General features: G+C 45.7%; 1 long non-coding RNA gene across 1 annotated transcript in view; it reads left to right on the forward strand.

Annotated features, from left to right (window-relative positions):
• The first annotated feature begins 3,889 nt into the window (after window positions 1-3,889).
• Window positions 3,890-23,363, forward strand: part of LOC115471253 — a 61,738-nt gene continuing 42,264 nt past the window's right edge. Inside the window, exon 1 of the long non-coding RNA XR_003942309.1 lies at window positions 3,890-4,009. This is a non-coding gene — a long non-coding RNA (uncharacterized LOC115471253). The remainder of the gene's footprint in view (window positions 4,010-23,363) is intronic.

Below are 23,363 nucleotides of genomic sequence, written 5' to 3' on the forward strand. Positions count from 1 at the left end.
GTTGATCTTAAGACTCAGATAATTTTATGGCCTCATAGAATACCTTCTGGAATGGATGGTGCCAAGGTACGTTAACCCTAGTGTCACCCTATGGGATAGGGTGAAGAGGGGAATGTTAATATATGGCCTAGCTTTAAGGCTACCACTGGAATAGTGATGGCCAAAGCCATGCAGCCTAAAAACAACTGAAAAAGTACTGACTAGGCCAAACAACAAGTAAATGATTTAATATTTGAGAATCTGCAAAGAGCAGGTCTGAATAATGACTTCTGACACAAATTGGTACAATTTTTAAATCAAATATAGCATCTGTAATGAAAGATCAGATGAATAAAATGGAGCTTATTAGTTTTGGTATACAATGATACAGAGGTAATACAGAGTTCATGAGAAAGGTATGAAAAGTATTGCAGCCGGAAGATGTGAAACTGTTATCTCAACGCTTCCCAAAACATGTTGATAATTAGCAGTAGCTGAGAACGGAAGGAGTTGGGTACATCAGATAGCAGATCGCATGGGAAAGTATGATCTCAGAAAGTGAGAAAGATTAGGAGCAAGGTATCTCACCATTCACTTCTATGGAGAAGATAGGGTATAAAAGAGGAGAGATTTTGGCTCAGTTTGAGAGTCCTCTCCAAAGCTTCTGTCAGACGGCGAAGCCCTGTGCGGCTGAAACCAGAATCTGATGTCTGTATTTGTATCAACTTGAAGACTTGTGTTTGGGTAAGAAATAAAATGTACCTATCTATCTAAACCTATCTCTGTCTCTATTTTTATTGATTCTATCTTCTCTTTACCTTACATTTAGCCTACCAGGTAGATCAAATACAAGTGACACTCAGTCTTTGCAGAAACTTAGACAGATGTTTAATAAGATTTATGTGGGAACATAAATGGCCCAGAATATACCTAGATCCAGAAAAACAGAAAGCAGTAGTTATGGGAATTAGTTTTCAATTACGGCTCCTAATGCCACCCCCTTGTGATTGGGTGACAATGGAGGTTAGAGAAACTATACAGAACCTGATATATGAAATAAGTACCTTTAGTCCCCCGTGTGACGGAGTCAGAAAGAGGTCTATAAGAGGAGGTAAATAAAAACAGTATGCAGTGCACTTTTGCCAGGATGGACATGTAGTTTTGGGAAGAATGTTGGTGGAACGATTGACTGATTAAGATGGAACTCCGGCACTACCTTAGGAAGGAACTTAGAATGCATGCGGAGGACTACCGTTATGATGAAATTTAGTAACAGCGGATCAGCTACTAGGGCCTGAAGCTCACTTACTCTGTGATCTGAAGTGACCACCACCAAAATTCAGTTGATAGGAGTCTATTGGCTCAAAAGGAGCTTTCATCAGTTGGGTAAGGACGACACTGTGGGAGGTTTGAGAAGGGCTTTGTCAACATCAAACCTCTCATAAAGCGAACAAGAGGCTGTAGAGAGATGGGCTTGTCCTTCACATGAGTATGATAAGCACTAATTGCAGAGAGGTGAACCCTTACAGAGTTGGTTTTTAAACCAGAATCATAGAGGTGTAGGAGGTACTAAAGCAGTTTTTGTTTAGGGCAAATAAGCAAATCTAGGGCCTTGCCCTCACACCAGATGGCAAACCTTCTCCATTTAAAAGAATAACTCTTAGTGGAATCTTTCCTGGAAGCCAGAAAAATCATGGAGACACCCTCAGGCAGGTACAAGGAGGCGAACTCTACGCTCTCATCATCTAGGCCATGAGGGCCAAGGCCTGGTGGCTGGGATGCAGAAGGGACCCCTCGTTCTGTATTATGAGGGTCGGAAAACAGTCTAATCTCCATGGATCGTCGGAGGACAACTCCAGAAGTAGAGGGAACCAGATCTGCCTCAGCCAGTATGATACTATTAAGGTCATGGTTCCCTGATCTTGCTTGAGTTTCAACAAAGTCTTCCCTAGTAGAGGAACAGGAGGGTAAGCATACAGAAGACCCTTCCCCCCAATGCAGGTGAAAGGCATCTGACGCTAGTCTGCCATGTGACCTGAGAATGGAGCAGTACTGAGGGACTTAGGTGAGTGACAGAGATCTACTAAAGGAATGCCCCACACTCAAAAGATATCGTGGACTACACCCATATTGTGACTACTTATATGGTTGCATGGCCCTGCTCACTCGTCTGCCACTCACTCGTCTTTTCCCGCTAGATATGTGGCTCCGAGTACAATGTAAGTTAGAGCTCACTGCCATATCTGAACTATTTCCTGAAACAGGGGGTATGAGCCCTTATCCCCCTGCTTGTTTATGTAATATATTGCAACCTGATTGTCCATTTGAATTAGGATAAGTTTTCAGCCAACCTCTGAAAGACTTTAGAGCGTTCCATATTGCCCGGAGTTCCAGGAGATTGACGTGAAGAGACTGCTCTTGGGAGGACCAAGTCCCCTGAGTGTGAAGACCATCTATTTGAGCCCCCCCAGCCCTTTGGAACGGTACTCTCTGGACCAAATAGGATTGAATTAGCCACCAGCATAGCATTTGCTTGAGCAGTGGTGTGACCTGGAGGACATCATCTAGATTCCCAGTGGTCTGATGCCACTGAGAAGCTAGGATCCACTGGGCTCTCTTGAAATGGAGATGTGCAAAGGAGGCGGCATGCACTGCTGAGGCCATGTGGCCAAGCAATCTTAACAGATGTTGAGCTGATACCTCTTCGCTGCTGCGAACCTCATGGGCGACTGACAGAGCAGTCACTTGATCCTGAGGAAGGAAGGTACGAGCTTGCAATGGGTTTAGCAGGGCTCCTATATATTCCAACTGTTGAACAGGTTGGAGATGTGACTTTGGGTAGTTGATTACAAACCCTAGCAGCTCCAACACCCAGATAGTCCTCTACATTGATTCTTGAGCACCCTCTTGAAACATGCTTTTGACCAGCCAATCATCCAGGTAGGGAAACACATGCACTCCCAGTCTGTGTAGCGATGCTGCAACTACTGCAAGACATTTGGTAAAGATTCTGGGCAAGGACATGAGACCAAATGGCAGAACACGGTACTGAAAGTGGTGCTTCCCTGCTATAAATCTGAGGTACTTACAGTGACTGGGAAGTATTTGGATGTGGGTATATGAATCCTTTAAGTCCACAGAGCATAGCCAATCGTTTTTCTGAATCATGGGGAGAAGGGTGCCCAGGGATATCATCCTGAACTTCTCTTTGACCAAATATTTGTTCAGAATCCTTAGGTCTAGGATGGGGCACAGAAAGGAAGCTGCAGGCATGCTCCGAGAACAGAAGAAAAAGAAAAAGTCCAGGCAGGAGCGTGCTGCAAACAAGGGCAGGGAGAGGCAAGTTCAGGCAAGTAGAAGCAGCTGCAGACTGGAGGAGAAGAGGATCAAGCCTGAGCAGGAGTGTGTTGCAGGTTGGAAGGGAAAGACCCGCTGACAAGCCCCAAAAGAAGAGAGAGAGAGAGAGCTGATGAGTCCTGTGAGTGGCCAGGCACCAAAACATATAAGAAAGAGGAGGAAAAGAAGGGTGTCTACAGTGAGCCTGGAGAAGAAGAGGAGCCGAGCTGCAGGGAAACAGGCGAGCCAGGGCCAAGAAGAGGAGCTGTAGCAGTAGCAACAGAGGCCAGCCCCAGACAGAGACTGAAGCGGAGAAGAAACAGGGACTGCACTGAGAAGCTGGGACATGTTGGAAGCAGTGCAGAGCTGAACAGGGAGAAGCATGGCAAGGGCCCTGAATCTCCGAGAGGTCCGCCCTGTGCACCCCTCCGTGTGTGTGTGCCTGTCGAGAGAGGGGAAGGCCAAACATGTGACTGCATGTCCAGTAAAGAAGAGGCCCATCTGGAAAGGGAAGAAGCCCCACAAAGAAGAGAAAGAGAGACCCCTTCTCCCAAACCAAGTGCCCAGACTCTAAAGGAACTAGTTTTGGAGTGACTGCAGGAGGATCCAGTGTAAGAGCCTGCTGGTTCAAGCTATCTGCACCTAAGAGAACCTGCCATGGGGAAGGAGCTGCCCAGCCTAAGCCTCGAGCCCTGTGAGTGCCTGCGGTTAGGGGCCTGCCTTTAAGGGGTTTAGTTTAACGGTCTGTCAGTTCAAGTAGTGGGTGTAGAGCAGGTGAAAAGGGAAACAATAAAAGAAAAAGGGGTATGTGTTGGGAGGGTTAGGTAGGAACTAACCGTTGAGCCTGTTAAAAGGGGCTATTGGGTCGCCGCTGCCCCCCCCCCCCCGAGTTCGCCGCTGCCGGTACCCCCCCCCCCCCCGAGTCGCCATCGCCGCCACCCCGCCACCTGGCCCGTCTCTTCACTATTCAACTTACATCTCCGGAGCAGGCAGATCAGCTGAGCTCCCGTCGGCCTTCCTTCTCTGCCTTCCGTCGGCCTTCCTCGTGTGACGTAACGTCGGCGAGGGCGGGACACAGGCAGGGAAGGAAGGCCAACGGCAGCTCAGCTGATCTGCCTGCTCCAGAGATGTAAGTTGAATAGTGAAGAGACGGGCCGGGTGGCGGGGTGGCGGCGATGGCGACTCTGGTGGGGGTTACCAGTGGCGGCGACCTCGGGGGGGAGGGGGAGCGGTGGCGACCTCAGTGGTTCCCTCCCCTTCACGCAGTTTCCCTCTCTGTCCCGCCCCCCCCGTCATCACGTATTGACACGGGGGCGGGACAGAGAGGGAAGTCTACTGCGCATTTGCGAGTGAGTATGGTCACTCGCTGTTTATATGTTTTGATTCCCCTTATCTTTTCATTTAAATGTAGTTAGTCCACAAGGCTCTTTGCCAAAGAAAATACTGAGTCTAAGGGGCACACACACTGAGAACAGGGATTCAGGGCTTTCCTTTTTTGTTTAGTTCTTTTGAGTCAAGATAGTAGGTACCCTGGAGTTCCTGAGCCAGTAAGCTGACCCCGCCAACAGAAGAGATGTGCATGCGAAGATGACAAAGGTACCCAACACAAGACAACTGCAATGCTAGCGAAGAATTGATAAACTGGTAATAATTATTGTGTGCACACAAATTGATCCCAAAAAGAAAAAAAATCTCAGATCTGAGTGCACTGTCATTAAACACTCACTGTAACACACTTATCTGAGGGAAGCCTGGTTGTATACGAATTTGTTGAAACTTGTAAGAGAAAATTTAAACTTGGAGACAAAGGGTCTGGTCCCTGGGGAACAGAGCTGAAGCTACATTAAAGGGAAAGGAGTAGCTGGGTATATTTGTCTGATGCTTATTGAAGAGTAACTTTGAATATTTATTCTTGAAGTATTTATTGTAGAGTAATTGAGTTTTAATAGCAGAGATAGTGGAGGAGCAAAGTGACAAACAAGTTTGCGATAGTGTTTGGGATGTCTTGTGTTATCGCAGAAATTGGATTTGAGTCCTGATAATTTTTATTGTAAATTTGAACACTTTATTGTCTTTGTAATTTATTGCAAAGTATTTAACACCTTGTACTATCTCTATTTAATACCATCAAACTTTAACAATTAGAACCAACTTAAAGAAACATATCCAAGTGTTTCCATTTATTTTACTATTTAATAAATTATTCACTATTTTTCTGGTCAAATTCTTTGGTTGTGTGGAGCTCATTTGGGAACTCTACTTAAAACCATAACATTTCTATTTTCATCTATTTATTTATTTCTTGTAATTACCCACTCCCCCACTAGGGGGTTTACACTATTACTGAGGTCTGATAAACCTTTTTCCCAAAGGAATCAAGGGTCCGAGCCTCTCGATCTAGGGACGCTGAGGCATGAGACCTAGAACTCCTAGCTCTTTTGAGAGTAGATTCAACTGCCAAGTGGTGTGGCAACTTGGCCTTCTGGAATCCAGGAGACTTCTGAATCCAATACATGGAATCCACCTTCTTTGGTGCAAACTGCACAGAGAATGGGGTCTCCCAGTTTCTCATCTGTGCATTCTGGAGAATCTTGTAAAATGGAACTGTCACAGCATCTCTGGGTGGAGAATCAAACTGTAGGACCTCAAATAACTCTGCCTTAGGTTTGTCCACCATTTTCAACTTAAAAGGAATGCCCTCCACCATTTCCTTAACAAAATGGGTGAAAGAGAAGGGCTCAGGTGGAAACTTCCTTCTCTCATCACACGAAAAGGGATCTGAGGGTATGCTATAAGACCCCTCCTCCGAGAGGTAGGCTAGCTCGTCCTCAGACTCCCATAACCAGTCTATGTCAGACTCAGCGAAAAGGTCTTAATGAGACTGCTGAGAATGCCCCTGTGGCTGAAGGTATGTCCAGGCCTCAGGGCTCAGGTGCCTACACACACCTCAACCTCAAGGGAGCTTCCTCCCCAAATGTGGAGTGCTGCTGTGCACAGGGAGGCACTGACACCGATGACTAACGAGGCATAAGGGTCAGAGATCGTTCCACAGGGGTGTCATAGACCTCGAGGTCAGAGTGGCCAAGTGCTGCGACTTGTGCAAGTGCCCTCGATGCCTGACCACTTGGAAGCTGTAGCAATCCTGCCAACTCCTTTCTCAGCAACGCCTGGAACCGGTCATCGAGGACAGGCATTGGCAAGACTGGAGCCAGTGCGGAGACAGCCTGCTAAGTTGTCAGTGCCATATCAGAAGCAGGGTCTCGGCTGCATGGGTGCTGTGGCGATAGCACCAGAATTACAGAGGGAGAGCAGTCCTCTCGGCACCGAAGCTTCTCGGGTGTCGGCAATGCCGAAGCCCTGGAGCTCCTGGCGCTATGCGTCAAAGGGGACCAATGCTGATGCTTCTTGGCCTTTGCCCGACACTTGGCATCGGAGTTCCTGGATGCTGACAAGGATGACATTGAATCCACTCATGTCATCGGTGTTGGGTCTGATGCAGATCATTCCCAGGGCCTGCTACTGGTGCCTGATGTTGAGAGAGGTAGAGTCCTCCTCGATGCCAGTACACCCCCAGTGTCAAACAAAGCCCTGGCAGTCACTGGGGACGATGCTTCCAATGCCGGAATTGATGGACTGAACCTGGAGGATCCAAAAAGTTTCCTCTGGAGGGCCTGATTTGCTGTGTTCTTTTCTGCATTGTAAGCGAAGAACACAGTTAGATGGGTCATGGTCAGGCCCCAAGCACTCCACACACCAATTGCATTGGGTGCATCTCTTGAAGCCACTGGGGGGTCTCCTGGGGCATATCAAAAAGTACAGCATTTAAATCAAAAGGCTCAATGTCTAGGCCAAAAAGGAGCTTATCTGAAATTGCGCTCAGTGCTCCTGCCTCAGGGAGCCTCTAAAGCTGAGAAAAACAAAGAAAACTTTAAAATGCTGAAAATACTAACAAAATAAAAGGGAGAGAAGAAAATATTTTTTTTATTTAGAAAAGTAGACAAACTAGTGGCAACTTAGGTAAGTGGACAGTGGGGTCATTGCCAAAAGCCTCTAAAGTTATAGTGTTGGGACATCCCCCACCAGGCTCCCTCGGGATTGTCCTGCTTGTCCTCGGAGAAACTTTGCTAGCATGACAGGTCATCATCCCTCTCTAATGGATAACTGGTTAGACTATAGACTGTGTGACCGAAAGCATTGTTTGCTTATCAGGAGCTGACAAGGCTCCTTTAAGAGTTTACTTCCCACTCGGGTTTCCTGTCTTCCCTGACCTGAGACCTCCTGCTGCTGTGCTGAGCCGTTGTTATGACGACCTGCTGCCTGATTTTTATGTTCCCGAAACCAAACTTTCTACGTCCAAAACATCTTATAATGGCACGGTTTGAAAGGGAATTAAAATAAATTTCGGATAGGCTGTGGCTGGTATCTGTAACCTGGTGTTCCGATGTGGCAGAGTTCCACTACTAGTAAGAAAAAAAAATGTATTCGCTCGTGTTCTTTATTAGGTTTAATCCTAACCGTTCTATTCTATCTATTGTGATTGAAACGAGAAAAGAATGGTGGTCCCACCCAGCCTACGCTGGGGGTAAGGGCTGACTCCTGCCTCAGGTCAAACAGCATGTTCTAATTTACCTATTGTATAAAGATTTGTAATCACATCCTTTCCTAGAAAAAAAAATTAGGTGTACAAGAAGACCATAGATGTGAGTTGGGAAAAACAAGAACTGGATCATACGAGGGCGAAGAGTTTTAATCTGGGGTTAGGTGACAAACTTATTAAAGAGACCGCAAATCTGAGATGCGTACCTTCGGTAAGCATTGGTTATGAGTTGCTGATCCAAGTTTTGCATGTATCCCACTATTACATTTAATGGGGTTAAGATAAATCCTATTAATCGCTTTAACTTACTTATTAATTAAACAGATTTAAAAAGGGGTTTAATAGATTCATCGTTTTTGTTATATAAAGCGAAAGCTTTTAATAACTTTAAAAATTTAGCTGTAAAGTTAAAACATCAGGTCTAAGTAAAGGTAGTAGACTTCTTGAATTACTCAGATCACAATAAAATATTTATTTTTTACGTACGTCTGTTTTATTATTCTAAACTGTAACATTTTAAGGACTTCTGGTTTTGAGATATACATTTTATTTAGCATGATTCTGAACTCAATTTTTTTAAATTAAACAAGTCTTTATCCTGAAAATCTTAATAATGATATTTAGATATAAACATAAGTTGTTATGGGGTTGCATTAAATATTTTTTATTTAGAAGCTTCAGAAATCTTCCAAAGTAATAGTGTGTAAATCCAACAGTAAACACCAACTCTTTAGTATTATAATTAATCTTATTTATTTGTAAATAAGATTATTTTTAATAGAAATACTATCTAAATTCGTTTCAACCTATGGTCCTTGTGTCTAACATAAACATTATTCTATGGAAGCTATTTACAGTAAAGACAGGTAACACAAGGCAGACGAGTAAACTACTCCCTCATTTCTTGTCTATCAAACAAGCTGATCCAGTCCCGGTCTGGCCCAGTGTCGTGTTTTTTCCTATATAATATTTCCCTGTGCGTATCAATAGTAAGTTCACTAAGAAAATCAGAACTATAGATCCATACGTAAACACATACTAAGAAGGATCAGACAGCTTGGCTGACCTGGAAGTGAGGTAACTAGCTTAAAAAAGTTGTAGCTGGAAAGTAAATCCTCCGTTTATATTCCCACGTAAATTAGCCACCTAAAATCAGAGTGAAGAAAATAATCCTCGCTTTTCATGTATTGTGACTCTAGTAAAAAGAAAAGAAAAAAAAAGAGAGCGAACACGTCACGTCCTCCCCTTTAAAACAAAAATTCCCTTTAAGGGCCTGAAGCCTTCTGACATCATTGGAGGACTCATGTTAGCCTTCAGTCCTCCAGGGGAGAGGGGCGATGGCCCTTGGAATGGCCACCAAGGTCCTAACCTGGAAACGTTATTGTGGGGAATTATAACTTGTATTTTTTAGGACTTTAGTTTAATCAAATTTGGTTGGGTCTCGCTGTGCTTAGCGCTATTGGTTTTCTTTTTTTAGGCAGTTGCTCTAACTGTAACACATTTTTTAAATCCTGTTAAAACAAGATTTAAAAAAAACTTCCTGTTCTCCGGTATTCTAGTGTTCAGATTCTGGTTGCTAAATATCATGGAACGTTTATCTCAGTTTTTCGAGCTCGCTGGCGTCTGTCGGGAAGGGGAGGAAGAGGGGACACAAGCATAAAATTTTTATTTACTGGTAACATTTTTCTCAAGGTTTGTATTCATATAAATAGAGGGAGTATTTTGAAATTGTTATTTTTGCCTTCTTTGTTAAGTTTGCACTATCTGTTTTGATTAGCGCTTTTGCGTGGATAAAGTGAAATAGTTAATACAGCCAGCAGGTTAGTCTGTTCTGGGACGGCTTCCACTTTCTACGCATTTCCATTTTCTGGGTTTAGCTCTTTTATTTATTTATTATTGTTTAACTTAAATGACCCTTAGCGTCTAGGACCGCCTTAACGGACAGGCCGGGGAGCCAATGAAAGACAGATGGGCAACGGAGTGGCGAAGGCGATAGCCAGTCCTGTTCTGACATTGTTAAATGGCGGTTGCAGTCATCCTACAGTGATAGGATTGGTGAAGGGGGCGGTTACCTATATAGGCTAGGAGGAATTTCATGACTGCCATCCGGAGCACATTGGCCATGTTCCCAGGTCAACAGGGCGTCACGTGGACTCTGTGTCCTAGAAAAAGTTCAGCCTTTTTAGCAAACGGATTCGTGTACAATATGTTAACAAAGAGCAGGAGCTATCACTTATATAAAGCGCTGCATACGTCTAGTAGGGCTATGTAAACGGCACCCCTCCCCAACACACAAGCAAACGCAAATCAGCAACCAAGGATCTTCTTGATACACATATATTGACAGTGTAGTTTTACTTCACTACCCCCCCCCCCCCACACACACACACACACACAAATATGTAACATGAACTAAGAAACATTCGATTTAATGTCAGCACTACTCCAAAACAACATTATGTACTACTGAGACCACCAAACTTAAGAAAAACCTATTCACCGTAACCTACGACTTCATTCAAGCGATTCACGAAAGTAGAGCAGACTACTCCCACCCACCATGAGCAAGCATTTTTTAAACCATAGTAGTGTAGTGACTGTAGTCTGAGATAGAAAGATGTGCATACACAAAACACAATCTCCGCATGTGCCTGCCACTTCATTGCTACAGATTTTTCACAGTCTTTGAGAATATTAATGAATTATTAGACGCACGCAATGCATATTTATTCCTACAGCATCTATTTACACAACACCGTGGAATATAAATCACATGTTATATAGTGCTGATACCAAAACTTGAGCACCGGATAGGATTGGATCCCGAGTTAGTTCTGCACTCTTTTCACCAATCTTTACTGATCTCCATTTCAAACTGACATTAATGAGAGAGCCATAGTCTATAAATAAAATCAGAGCCCTCGTCTGACGCAAAAAAAAAAGCAACATCAACAGCTTGAGAGATCCATACGACACGCCCATACATACTAAACATTTAACAAATTCAGCCAGCCCAGCGCACAGTACAATTTACAGCCCGAGGGAGCAAAGTAGGGATATACAGTCTTCTTTAACATCTAAGTGTGGGCAGTGGACGCAATGTGCTTGAAAGAGTTAAAGAACTAGACTATTCAGTCATTAGTTAAATTCATAAGAGTCCGTTAGAGAGGAAGGCAAATCAAGTCCTTACAAAAGGCACAGCAGCAGTGTACCATCTGCCGGAAGACTGAGAGAAAACGCCTTAATTTAAAAGGAGTAGAGGAACAGAAAAAGCTTATGGCTTCCTCACTGTGCGATTAATATTTAACAATATAGCCTGCTAACTAGGATAAAGAGGGATTTTATTCTTATTTGCTGACAGAACTCATAACAGAATAAATGGTCAAGCTAGGTAATAAAGCAGCAGTACTGCGGTGCATAAGGAAAGGTATCCACAGGAAAAAAAGAATAGGGGGGGGGGGGGGGTCAGACAGTGAAAGTAGGCTTTGAGATAATGGGAGGATGTTTAAAGCTAGCAAATGCCATCACCCCCCCCCCCCAAAAAAAAAAAAAAAGAAACCTGTGAAGTTTTCACAGTTATACCCAGTGCTTTTTTTATAGAAAAAAAGGTGCAGGTACTCATTATGGGTGGGGTCACCACATATGGCTCCACCGCTATGATAGCCACAACCCTTATACCAGCCATGGCGCAATCATTGAAAATATTATACTAGTATAGGAGAAAAATTTGATTTTTTTTCATTATAAATAATTTCTGTAAACTGTTATAGCTCCAGTATACCCAATGCAAAATAAGACAGCAGATGTAAATTCTCAAATTGGACATATTCCAAACACTAAAATGAAAATAAAATGATTTGTTCTACTTTTGTTGTCTGGTGACTTTGTTTTTCTATCCATATTGGTCCCAGTCTCTGATTCTGCTGTTCTCTTAACTCCATTTCCAGGGCTTCTTTTCCATTTCTTTACTTTCCTCCTTTCTTCTTCTTCATTTCTTGCCCTACATCCATAAGTAAAAGCTGGGTACTCCTCCGTGGAATTATACTGAGGCGGTATAACGTGGATCCAGCTTTTGCCTAACTCCATCCATGTGCAGTTTTTCTCCTCTCTTCCCTTTCCCTCATCTCCATCCATGTGCATCTTCTTTTTTTCTTTCCTTCCCTCCATCCATGTCCAGCACTTCTCCTCTCTCCTACCCTCCATCCATGTCCAGCATTTCTCCTCTCTTCCCTCCCCTGTATCCATATAAAGCAATAATTCTCTCTCCCCACTCCTCCATCCAAGTCCAGCATTTCTCCTCTCTCCCCACCAACCCCTTTATCCATCCATGTCCAGCAATACTCCTCTCTCTTCCCTTCCCTGTATCAATATAAAGCAATAATTCTCTCTCCCCTCTCCTCCAACCAAGTCCAGCATTTGTCCTCTCTTCCTGCCAACCCCTCCATTCATCCATGTCCAGCAATTCTCCTCTCCATCCATTTCCAGCATTTCTCCTCCCCTTCCCTCCCCTCCCATCCATGTGCATCTCCTTCCTGTCTTCCCTCCCCTCCATAGGCGCCCGGTATCGGAGGCTAAGCCTCCCCAGCCGAAGATCGAATCCTGATGACGACGACGCTCATCCCAATTGCCCGCCCTCTTCTCCCCCCAAGACCCGTTTCCTTTTTTTCTTTTAAATTTACCTCCAGTCCGGCAGTGCAGCGACAGACAGCGTCAGTGAAAGCGCTCCCAGTAAAAGCGCTTCTCTCAGTGCCCCGCCTTCTTCTGGGTCTTGGGGGGAGAAGAGGGTGGGCAGTTGGGGCAGGGGAGAGAGTGAGATGGATGGGATGGCAGGGCTCAGGGAAAGAGGGGAATTGCTGAATATGGGTGAATGGAGGGGGGCAGGGGAGAGAGGAGCATGGATGGGATGGCAGGGCTCAGGGAAAGAGGGGAATTGCTGAATATGGGTGAATGGAGGGGGGTAGGGGAGAGAGGATCATGGATGGGAGGGCAGGGCTCAGGGAAAGAGGGGAATTGCTGGATATGGATGAATGGAGGGGGCAGGGGAGAGAGGAGCATGGATGGACATGGATGGGAGGATGGGCCCAGGGAGAGAGGAGAAATTGCTGGACATAGAGGGGAGGGGAGGGAAGAGAGAGGAAGGAGATGAGATGAGGGAAAAGGAAAAGAGGAGAAAAACTGCACGTGGATGGAGAAAATAGGCAGAAGCTGGATCCACTGGACAGTCAAGCCTGCGGAGGACCCAGCTTTTACTTACAGATGTAGGACAAGAATGAAGAAGAAAGGCGGACAGTAAAGAAATAAATGGAAAGGAAGCCCTGGAAATGGAGTTAAGAGGACAGATAGCAGCAGAATCGGATACTGGGCCAGCATGATCAGAAAAACAAAGTCACCAGACAACAAAGGTAGAAAAGATCATTTTATTTTCATTATAGTGTTTGGAATATGTCCACTTTGAGAATCAGGTGCTCAACATTAAAAGTTTATATTTATTTACTTATTTATGGCATTTTATCCCACATTAAACATGAATTAGGGTGTTTTGTGGCTGTACATGAGAATTGTGATATTATGATCCCTTGTTTCATATTGTTGACGGTCTGCATTTTCCGTATGGGTGGTATATTGGTGTATTAAGTTCTGCCCAGTGTAATATTTATGGTACAGTAAGGTTCTGAGTGTGTTTTTGCACAAAGTTGTGCATAGTGTTTTGCAGTTGAGCGATTGTGGTTAGTATATGCTTTGAGCAACCACTTTATTCTTTGACATATGATACATATCTAATATCTAAATTTAATAAAAGGTATTGTGACTTTTATTTTTATTTTTTTTCTGTGTGTTATCAGACAATTATGGATTTAAGCTCCACCCCTGGCCCCACCCCTAACCCCGCCCCCTTTAGCCTCCCCAAACAGTTAGGCCACCGACCGCCTATGCTCCCTCCATCCATGTCCAGCATGTCTCCTCTCTCCCCTGCCCTCCCCTCCCATGTCCAGCGATTCCCCTCTATCCCCTGTCCTCCCCTGCCATCCATGTCCAGTGAATCTCTCTTCACTGACCTCCCCTCCCATCAATGTCCAGTATGTCTCCTCTGCCCCCTGCCCTCCCCTCTCATCCATGTCCAGTGTTTCTCCTCTGGCCTGTCCTCCTCTGCCATCCATGTCCAGTGATTCTCCTCTCTCCCCTCCCATTCATGTCCCGCGATTCTCCTCTCTCCTCTGCCCTCCCCTTCCATCCATGTCCAGCGATTCTCCTCTCTCCCCTGCCCTCTCCTCCCCTCCATGTCCAGCATGTCTCCTCTCACCCCTGCCCTCCTCTCCCATCCATGTCCAGTGATTCTCCTATCTCCCCTGCCCTCCCCTCCCATCCATGTCCAGCGATTCTCCTCTCCTCTCCCCTCCATGTCCAGCATGTCTCCTCTCTCCCCTGCCCTCCCCTCCCATCCATGTCCAGCGATTCTCCTCTCTCCCCTGCCTTGCCCTCCCATCCATGTCCAGCAATTCTCCTCTCTCCCCTGCCCTCCCCTCCCATCCATGTCCACCGATTCTCTTCTCTCCCATTCGTGTCCAGCAATTCTTTCTTCCCTACCCTCCCCTCCATGTCCAGCATGTCTCCTCTCACTCCTGCCCTCCCTTCCCATCCATGTCCAGTGATTCTCCTCTCACCCCTGCCCTCCCCTCCCATCCATGTCCAGCGATTCTCCTCTCTCCCCTGTCCTCCCCTCCCATCCATGTCCAGCAATTCTCTCTTCCCTGCCCTCCCTGTCCAGCATGTCTCCTCTCTCCCCTGCCCTCCCCTCCCATCCATGTCCAGTGATTCTCCTCTCTCCCCTGCCCTCCCCTCTCATCCATGTTCAGCGATCCTCCTCTCTCCTCCGCCCTCCCCTCATCCATGTCCAGCGATTCTCCTCTGTCCTTTCCTCCCATCCATGTCCAGCGATTCTCCTCTCTCCCCTGCCCTCCCATCCATGTCCAGCAATTCTCTCTCCCCTGCCTTCCCGCTCCCTTCCGTTCATGCACCCGTGGTCCCTGAGTTGAAATCTTTTGTTTACCCGAAGTCGCGGCAAACCGGAGTGAAAGCAGCAGGCAGGCAGTGCTCGTCTCCTCATCACTTCCATTCCCTCTTAGCGCATCCCGCCCTCACGGAAAGGAAATTACATCAGAGGAACGTGGGACGTGCTGAGAGGGAAGGGAAGCAACGAGGAAATGAGCCTGCCTGCTGCGTTCACTGCCGGTTTACCGCAACTTCGGATAAACAAGATTTCAACTCAGGGAGCACGGAGCATGAACGGAAGGGAGTGGGCAGGTGAGCCGGACATCAGAAAAAAGGTGCCGGTATGCCGTACCAGTGCGTACCGGCACAAAAAAAGCACTGGTTATACCATGCTGCAAGGTTTTCTGTTTGCAGCTATTGAATCTTGAAGCCTTGATCATTCCTTTTCTGAGTCTATTTTTGTGTTATCCTCAAATTTCTTCTCTTTTCTGCATAAATGTTAGTGTAGTTTAGTAAAACTTATCCAGTCAATATTCAGCACGAGTAAAGCAGCCGGGAACAGCCACCAACTGGTTAACTCGCGCCTCAGTGGATCTGGTCATTTTCAGCGGCATTTAACTGGTTATTGCCACTGAAAATGCCCTGTTAGCGCCGAAAATAAAGCCGGCAATGTTGGAGGTGTTCTGGGGGCATGATCAGTTAAGTCCTGATATTCAGAACTTAACAAGCCCTCTAAGTCACGGCCAATTAAGTCTGAATATCTACTTAACCGGTCGTGCACTAGCCGGTGTTGAAAAACCTGGATATTTAATACTTGTCGCCAGAAATGACCCAGCACTAAATATCCAGGTTGATTGAACACCGGCAAAATAATGCCTGCCACCGGCTGAATATCAGGCAGTATGTGTTTAGAGACCCCTAGGATAGCATCCAAAGTGGGTCTGCACATATTTTGGCTTTGGTGTCGTATAAATACTGTTATTACTCAGGATGTAGTAAGAATTTTTAGCACAAGAAAATCAACAGTAAAACCTTGGTGCTAAAGGGTAGGGCAGTAAGCATGCAAAACACATGTAAAATCCACTCTCATGCAAAAAAACTTCAGTCCAAAGTTTTATATTCAACAATAACTTTACTGAAAATTCTGCAACAGGCAGTTCAAATCCTTTTAGAGGCAAACAATTTGTAATCCATTTGATATCCAACAACAATAAATCCAAAGCCAAACTCAGGGATATGGTTTAAATCCTCCAGTCCAATTGTAAATATCAGTATGTACATATTTACAACTCCTCCTATCCGTATACCCATCCTTTCTGGGTGAAACAGCCTAAGACTGTTCCTGCAGCTCTGGTGCAGCAAGTGATCTTCCTTTGGACTAGACCTTCCTGTCTGTCCGCACTCTTCCAAAGGAGTACCTCTTGAGGCTACCACCTTTGGCTCCAAACAGGCTCTTTCCTGTTTCTGCTCCCAGGCTAAGATCTCCTACTTCCTACCTGGAGCGTCCTCCACTTCACGTTTAATGCTTTACTGACAGAAACCTTTGTCTTTGGTTAGCCTTAGTTTCGTAAACCCATCCAGGAGCTCCCCCTCTCCCCCTCTCCTCAAGGGTCCTGGCAGGGGTAGAGGCAACCAAAGACCTCCTGCTATCTCCAACAACATTATTTATTAACTCCTAACTCCTCCCCTACTGTCATTCAACAACCAGGAACATTTCCCTCAGCACTTTCCCATAAACACTTCCCTTGGGATTGGGCCATATCTTAAACTTTGCCATCATAGTAGACTTGAGTCTGGTCAACCTCTCAAAACACATCACAGTATCCTGGAAAATAATTACTACAGTGGCACATATCCTTCAACTTTGCTTTATAACAAATATAAAATGCCTTATTAACCTGTATTAATAAAAGAAGTCTTCTTGTCCCTTCCTCCGATTCTCTCCTTTCTGAAGCTGACATTAACCAGTTCAAGTCCCTGGAGTTCCTGACAGTGTTTCTTCCACCCCCTTCTCCTTATGATGGAGCCCACAAATAAAGGACTGTCTACCAAATTATTTTGTGAAGTAACATTACATTTTGCAAAAATTCTTCTCAGAGCCTATGTAATAAGCTTAACAGCACCAATTCTGAACACACAAATATCAGTAACTGTACCTTTAAAAAGGCAGCAGAACCGTAATACGCTTCCTATTGGAAAAGTCAGACTCCTATGGATCCACACATTTTCAATGTGGTAATACTAGAGCCCAGCTAAGGAACAGGTTATTTTGAGTTAGTCTTCACTGGACCAAACTTGCTTTCCTTGTGCCATCAGCATCCAGTTGGATAGACAGTGTCTTAAAAGGTGGAGGATAAAGGATTATTATTTTTTTTACATTTATATCCCATATTATCCCAAGCAAACTTGGGTTCAATGTGGCTTACATTCAGTGGTGTGCTGGTAAATGTTTAACAACAGGCTCTCTCCCCAGTCCACCTCTGCGCCCCCCCCCCCCCCTCCCCAAATTGCAGAGCTGGTTATAGCCGGGGAGAGAGTCTGGGGGGCAATCTAATTCATGTTTAATGTGGGATAAAATGCCATAAATAAGTAAATAAAAATAAACTTTTAATGTTGAGCACCTGATTCTCAAAGTGGACATATTCCAAACACTATAATGAAAATAAAATGATTTTTTCTACCTTTGTTTGTCTGGTGACTTTGTTTTTCTGATCATGCCGGCCCAGTATCCGATTCTGCTGCTATCTGTCCTCTTAACTCCATTTCCAGGGCTTCCTTTCCACTTATTTCTTTACTTTCCGCCTTTCTTCTTCATTTCTTGCCCTACATCTGTAAGTAAAAGCTGGGTCCTCCGCAGACTTGACTGTCTAGTGGATCCAGCTCCGCTCTCGCGCAAACAGGAAATACGTCCGAAGAGGGCGGAGCCATGATGCGAGGGAAAAGAACAGAACGGAAGGCTGGAACTCAGCTGAGCCTGCTGCCTTCGCTTCAACAGTGGCGCGCCTCGAGGGAAAATAAAATTTTTAAAGGCAAGCAGCGGCGCAGGAAGGAAACCAGGTCTGTCGGGGTGGGAGCAGATGGATGATGGACGACCGGGGCAACGGGGGAGCAGAGGTGAGCTGGCTCACACTGCCCAACAACCGGCTCGCAAGATGCCAGTAAATTTAACAAGCGGCTCTTGCGAGCCGGTGCGAGCCAGCTCCAGCACACCACTGCTTACATTTAAAAATACAGTGAGACAGAATAATAGAATTTAATTATATCATGGGAGCAAGTAGATGGACATGTCTGAAACCTTTAACAAAGTTGAAATTCGCATATGTACCCGACTGGGCATTTAAAAGTCTGTCCTTTAATGAAGCCTCATGTTCAGAAATCATAGCCATATATATAGACATGCACACACCAGAACGAGCATCCATACACACACTGCAAAAGTAAACGACAACTTCTACAGAGTACATCCAAAACTGAATTTTTATTTTCTCATTTCCATCTTCCAAAATTCTACACAGCAGATGTACAGATCAGTAGAACCCAAAGCAGTCAGAAACAACACAGTTTATATCTAACTAGCCTTTGAACCCGTAAAAATGGGCTATTATAGGAAGGGGGGGTTGAAAGGCCCGCCCCCGCCGCCGATTTCGCCGCTTCCCCTCCCCCTCCGAATTCGGGCCCCCCCCCCCCCCCCCCACCGAGCCGTCACCACCCACCTTCCACCCGGCCGGGCCCTCGCTCCGCTATTGAAACAGCGAGGGTCCGGGAACGCAGCACTGAGCTCTGCTGAGCTGCCAACGTCGGCCTTCGTTCTTCTTCTCTGCCTGTCCTTCCCTCGTGTGACGTAACGTCGTCGAGGGCGGGACAGAGGCAGAGAAGAAGAAGGAAGGGCGATGTCGGCAGCTCAGCAGAGCTCAGTGCTGCGTTCCCGGACCATCGCTGTTTCAATAGTTGAGCGAGGGCCCGACCGGGTAGAAGGTGGGTGGCGGCGGTGGCGACTCGGGTGGGGGGAGCGTTAGACGGCGGTGTCCCTCCCTCAGAAATGCACAGTACAGAACCTCTGTGTTCCGCCCCCCCGTCATCACGTATTGACGCGGGGGCGGGGCAGAGAAGGTCTCTACTGCGCATTTGCGAGTGAGTACGGTCATTCGCCGTTTATATGTTTGATTGTTCAACCACTCATAGGATTCACCTTTGGGTTTAAAAAGCAAAATCATGTGCATATAAGGACTGGATAAACAAATTAAAACAAAGTTTAAAATAAACGCCCTTAATATGTAAAGATGAGTAGTAGAGTGCCTCAAGGATCAATGCTGGGGCCAATTCTGTTCAATATATTTCTGAACGCCATTGCTGAAGGGTTAGAAGGTAAGGTTTGCCTTTTTGCGGATCATACCAAGATTTGTAACAGAGTGGACACCCTGGGATTGAGTGGAAAACATGAAGAAGGATCTGCAAAAGTTAGAAGAATGGTCTAATGTTTGGCAATTAAAATTCAATGCAAAGAAGTGCAGAGAGATGCACTTAGGGAATGGAAATCCACAGGAGACGTATGTGTTAGGCGGTGAGAGGATGACATGCACAAACAGAGAGTAGGATCTTGGGGTGATATTATCTAAGGATCTGATTGCAACAAAAGTGTGACAAGGCAGTGGCTGTAGCCAGAAAGATGCTGCGTAACCCTAGTAGTGCTCTAGAAATGTTAAGTAGTAGTAGTAGTAGGTTGTATAGAGAGAAGTATAGTCAGCAGAAGAAAGGAGGTACAAGTCGTTGGTGAGGCCCCATCAGGAGTATTGTGTTCAGTTTTGGAGGCTGTATCTTGCTAAAGATGTAAGAACACTTGAAGCAGTCCAGAGTAAGGCGACAAAAATGATATAGGGATTGTGCCAAAAGACATATGAGAAGAGACTGGAAAACATGAATATGTATACCCTAGAGGAGAGAATGGACAGGGGAGATATGATACAGATACTTAAATACTTGAAAGGTATTAATATAGAAACAGATATTTTCCAGAGAAGGAAAAATAATAAAACTAGAGGACATAAATTGAGGTTGCGGGGTGGTAGACTTAGGACTAATGTCAGAAAATTATTTTTCACAGAAAGGGTCGTTGATGCCTGGAATGCCCTCCCGAGGGAGGTGGTGGAGAAAAAAAACTGTGGCGGAATTCAAAATGGCATGGGATGAACACAGAGGATCCCTAATTAGAAAATGAATGGTATAGGTCACGTGATGACGTAGCGCTGAACGGACGTCCCTGAAACCGGCTCCGGCTCAGCAGGCAAAACTCAGCAAAATAAACAGCGATTAACCCCAAGAAGCGATCCCAAATCGGGCCCCTGAGCAAGGGGAAAGCAGGAGCAATAGGAAAAACGCTCCAGCTGAGTACCCGAAGGGTATGCCCGCAAAGACCTCGCGGGGAAAGAAAAACACCGGCACAGTGCGGTCCAAGATGGCGGAGGCGGCCCCAGAGACCCCGATGATCGGGCCACTGCCGTCGGAGCTGGTGAGGGAACTAGCGCAACAAATCTCCGCGATGCTGGAGGAAAAACTATCAAAACTCCAGTCGTCGGTGGATCAAATTCACGAAGCGTTAGAGCGTCAGAGTGCCCGCTTGCAGCACGTGGAAGAGCGAGTGTCACAGTGCGAGGACGCAGCGGTAGGCACGAACGATCGGATTGTGGTGCTTGAACGGAAATGTGAACAGTTAACACAGAAAGCTGATGACCTTGAAAATCGCAGTCGGCGCAACAATTTGCGGATTGTGGGAGTTCCAGAAACAGTAAAGGCAGCAGACCTCCGAAAGCTCGTGGAACAATGGCTTCCCAGGGAGTTAGGCCTAGATTTTGGCGGGAAGGCCTTGCAGCTTGAGAGAGTGCACAGAGTGGGAGCAATGCGGGTCAATGAAAACAGGCCGAGACAGGTGCTGGCAAAGGTGTTGAACTACGCTGACAAAGAGGCAATTTTGCAGGCGTATAGAGGTAAACAGAATCTTACCTATGAAGGAGGGAAAATACTTCTTTTTCAGGATTACTCCACTATTGTGTCAGACCAGAGGAAGGTAATGGGCCGCCACTGCAAAAGACTATATGACAAGGGAATCCGATTCGCTCTGCTTTACCCAGCGAAAGTAAGAGTGCTACATGAGAACAAGACCATATACTTCACTGAGGCGGCAGAGCTGGAAGCGTTTGCAAGTGGATTACAGTGAAGCAGAAGTAAGGTACTGGAGTAAGAAGGCTGGCAGCAACTGGTTTACCTAAGTGGCTGGAGATTAGAATGGCGGAGCACCTGACCTTTTGAAAGTCTCATTATTTGCAATTGCTTTGCATACTTGAGGATTCTAAAGACTGGATGGCAAATAATGGGAATGTTACATCACAGAGGGGTTTCTGAATTATGGAAAAGGTGCGACACCCTGTTCAGCTCCGAGGTAACCAGCCAACTACAGCAAGAGAACAGCCTCAAGTTGGAGAAAAGTTGGGGGTCCAGGTGATCCGACAGCAGGGTGTTCCTTGCGGGACTGGAAACCCAACCAGTTGTTGGTTTGTTTTGTTTTTTCTCTCTTTTCAAAAAGTTGTAAAACGTTCTGTTATATTATGGTTCAAGGTGTTAGAAAAGAGGCCCAGGGGGGGATTTGCTGAAGGGGAAGGAAAGGATAGTGCTTTAAGAGGGGAGACTGGGGGAGTTGGTGATGTGTAAGGGGAATATGAGTGTTGAGAACTGGCACGACCGGAGGGTGTGTGTGAAACGGGGAAGGGGGAAGAGGGGAGGGGGGAGAGGGGGAGGGGAGGGGGAGGGAGGGAGGAGAGCACAAAGGTTGCGATTGCTTTTCATGAAAGTACGGGACCAGAGGGATAATAGACAGAAGCAGGACCCTAGGTGGCCACAGAGACAAGGGAATAGGGACGGATCCTGGGTGCTTAGCTGGGAGGCACTTAGGATACATTATAAAAAATTTTCATGCTTAGATAGCTGTTTTGATATAATGCATGGCTAATCTCAAAATAGTGACGTTAAATGTTGACGGAGTGCACTCCCCGGTGAAACGGGCGAAAATATTGCAGGCACTCAAACGCCAGAAAGCTGATGTCGCTTTGATACAGGAGACCCACCTAAGCAGATTAGAACACCTTAAATTAAAAAGAGACTGGGTGGGAGAAATATTTTTTGCCTCCTATAATGGGAGACAGCGAGGAGTAGCTATCTTGATAAGGAAAACATTAGCTTTTGACATGCACAAGCTATACCAAGATCCAGAAGGAAGATACCTAATAGTAGCAGGGACGTTGCAGGGAAAAAAGGTGGGGTTTTGCAATGTCTATGCACCTAACATTTACTCTCATAAATTTTTCACAACACTAATAGCTAAATTGGTCATGTTTGATAACTATCAACTAATTGTTGGAGGGGATTTTAATATCATTAGTGATCCCTCCATTGATTGCAAAACCCCCAGAAAAGCAGGAAAAGACCATGATGACAAGGGGGTGAACCTGATGATGAGGGAATTAGAGTTGGTAGATATCTGGCGATACCAACACATAGAAGAAACTGATTATACCTTCTTTTCGCACCCCCATGGAACTCACTCGCGACTTGATTACTTGCTGGTCTCCCACTCGATGAGTTCAGTGGCAATGCAGACGGGAATCGGAGAGCAGGATGTGTCTGATCACGCCCCAGTGTGGGTGGAGCTGAGTTGGGGGAACAGAGAGGGATCGAAACGCTGGCGAATGAACCCGGCGTTATATCAGAGTAGGGAATTCCAAACTTACCTGAGAAAGAGTTGGACAGACTATATAATGGATAATGATGCACAGTCGGTAAGCCCAAGAATATTCTGGGAGGCCGCTAAGGCAGTATTAAGAGGGAAAATCATGGCATATGTCGCCTCCCAAAACAAGAACCGAGGACAAAAAATAGATGCCCTTACAGTAAAATTAAGGGAGGCTCGCAGAGCCCTTATTGGGCACCCCTCTGAGTCCAATAAAAAAGCATATGCGCAGTGCAGAAAAGAGATACAGGGAATTTTAGATGAGACTGCGATTTACAACATAAAACTGTATAAATACAAGTTACATCAGTGGGGTAATAAAACTGGCAAGTTGCTGGCAGCACTTGTAAGACAAAAGGCAACACGAAAATTTATTAGTAAAATCAGAGCAAGGAATGGGGGAACCAGTACAGCGCTAAGTGACGTTCAGAGAGAGTTCGTGAACTACTATTCGTCATTGTATGGGGAGGGCCCATTCCCGGAGGAACAGTGTGCGGACTTCCTAGCAGGGGTGGAACTCCCGTCCCTGACGGAAGAGCAGCAACAAACACTAAATATGCCAATACAGGGGAAGGAGGTCCAACAGGTCATTAAGAGATTGAAGCTGGCAAAGGCACCAGGCCCCGATGGGCTGGGAGTGGAATATTATAAAATACTCCAGGATGTTATTGTAGCGCCTTTTAT

Source organism: Microcaecilia unicolor, chromosome 5 (assembly GCF_901765095.1).
Source record: "Microcaecilia unicolor chromosome 5, aMicUni1.1, whole genome shotgun sequence".
NCBI lineage: Eukaryota > Metazoa > Chordata > Amphibia > Gymnophiona > Siphonopidae > Microcaecilia > Microcaecilia unicolor.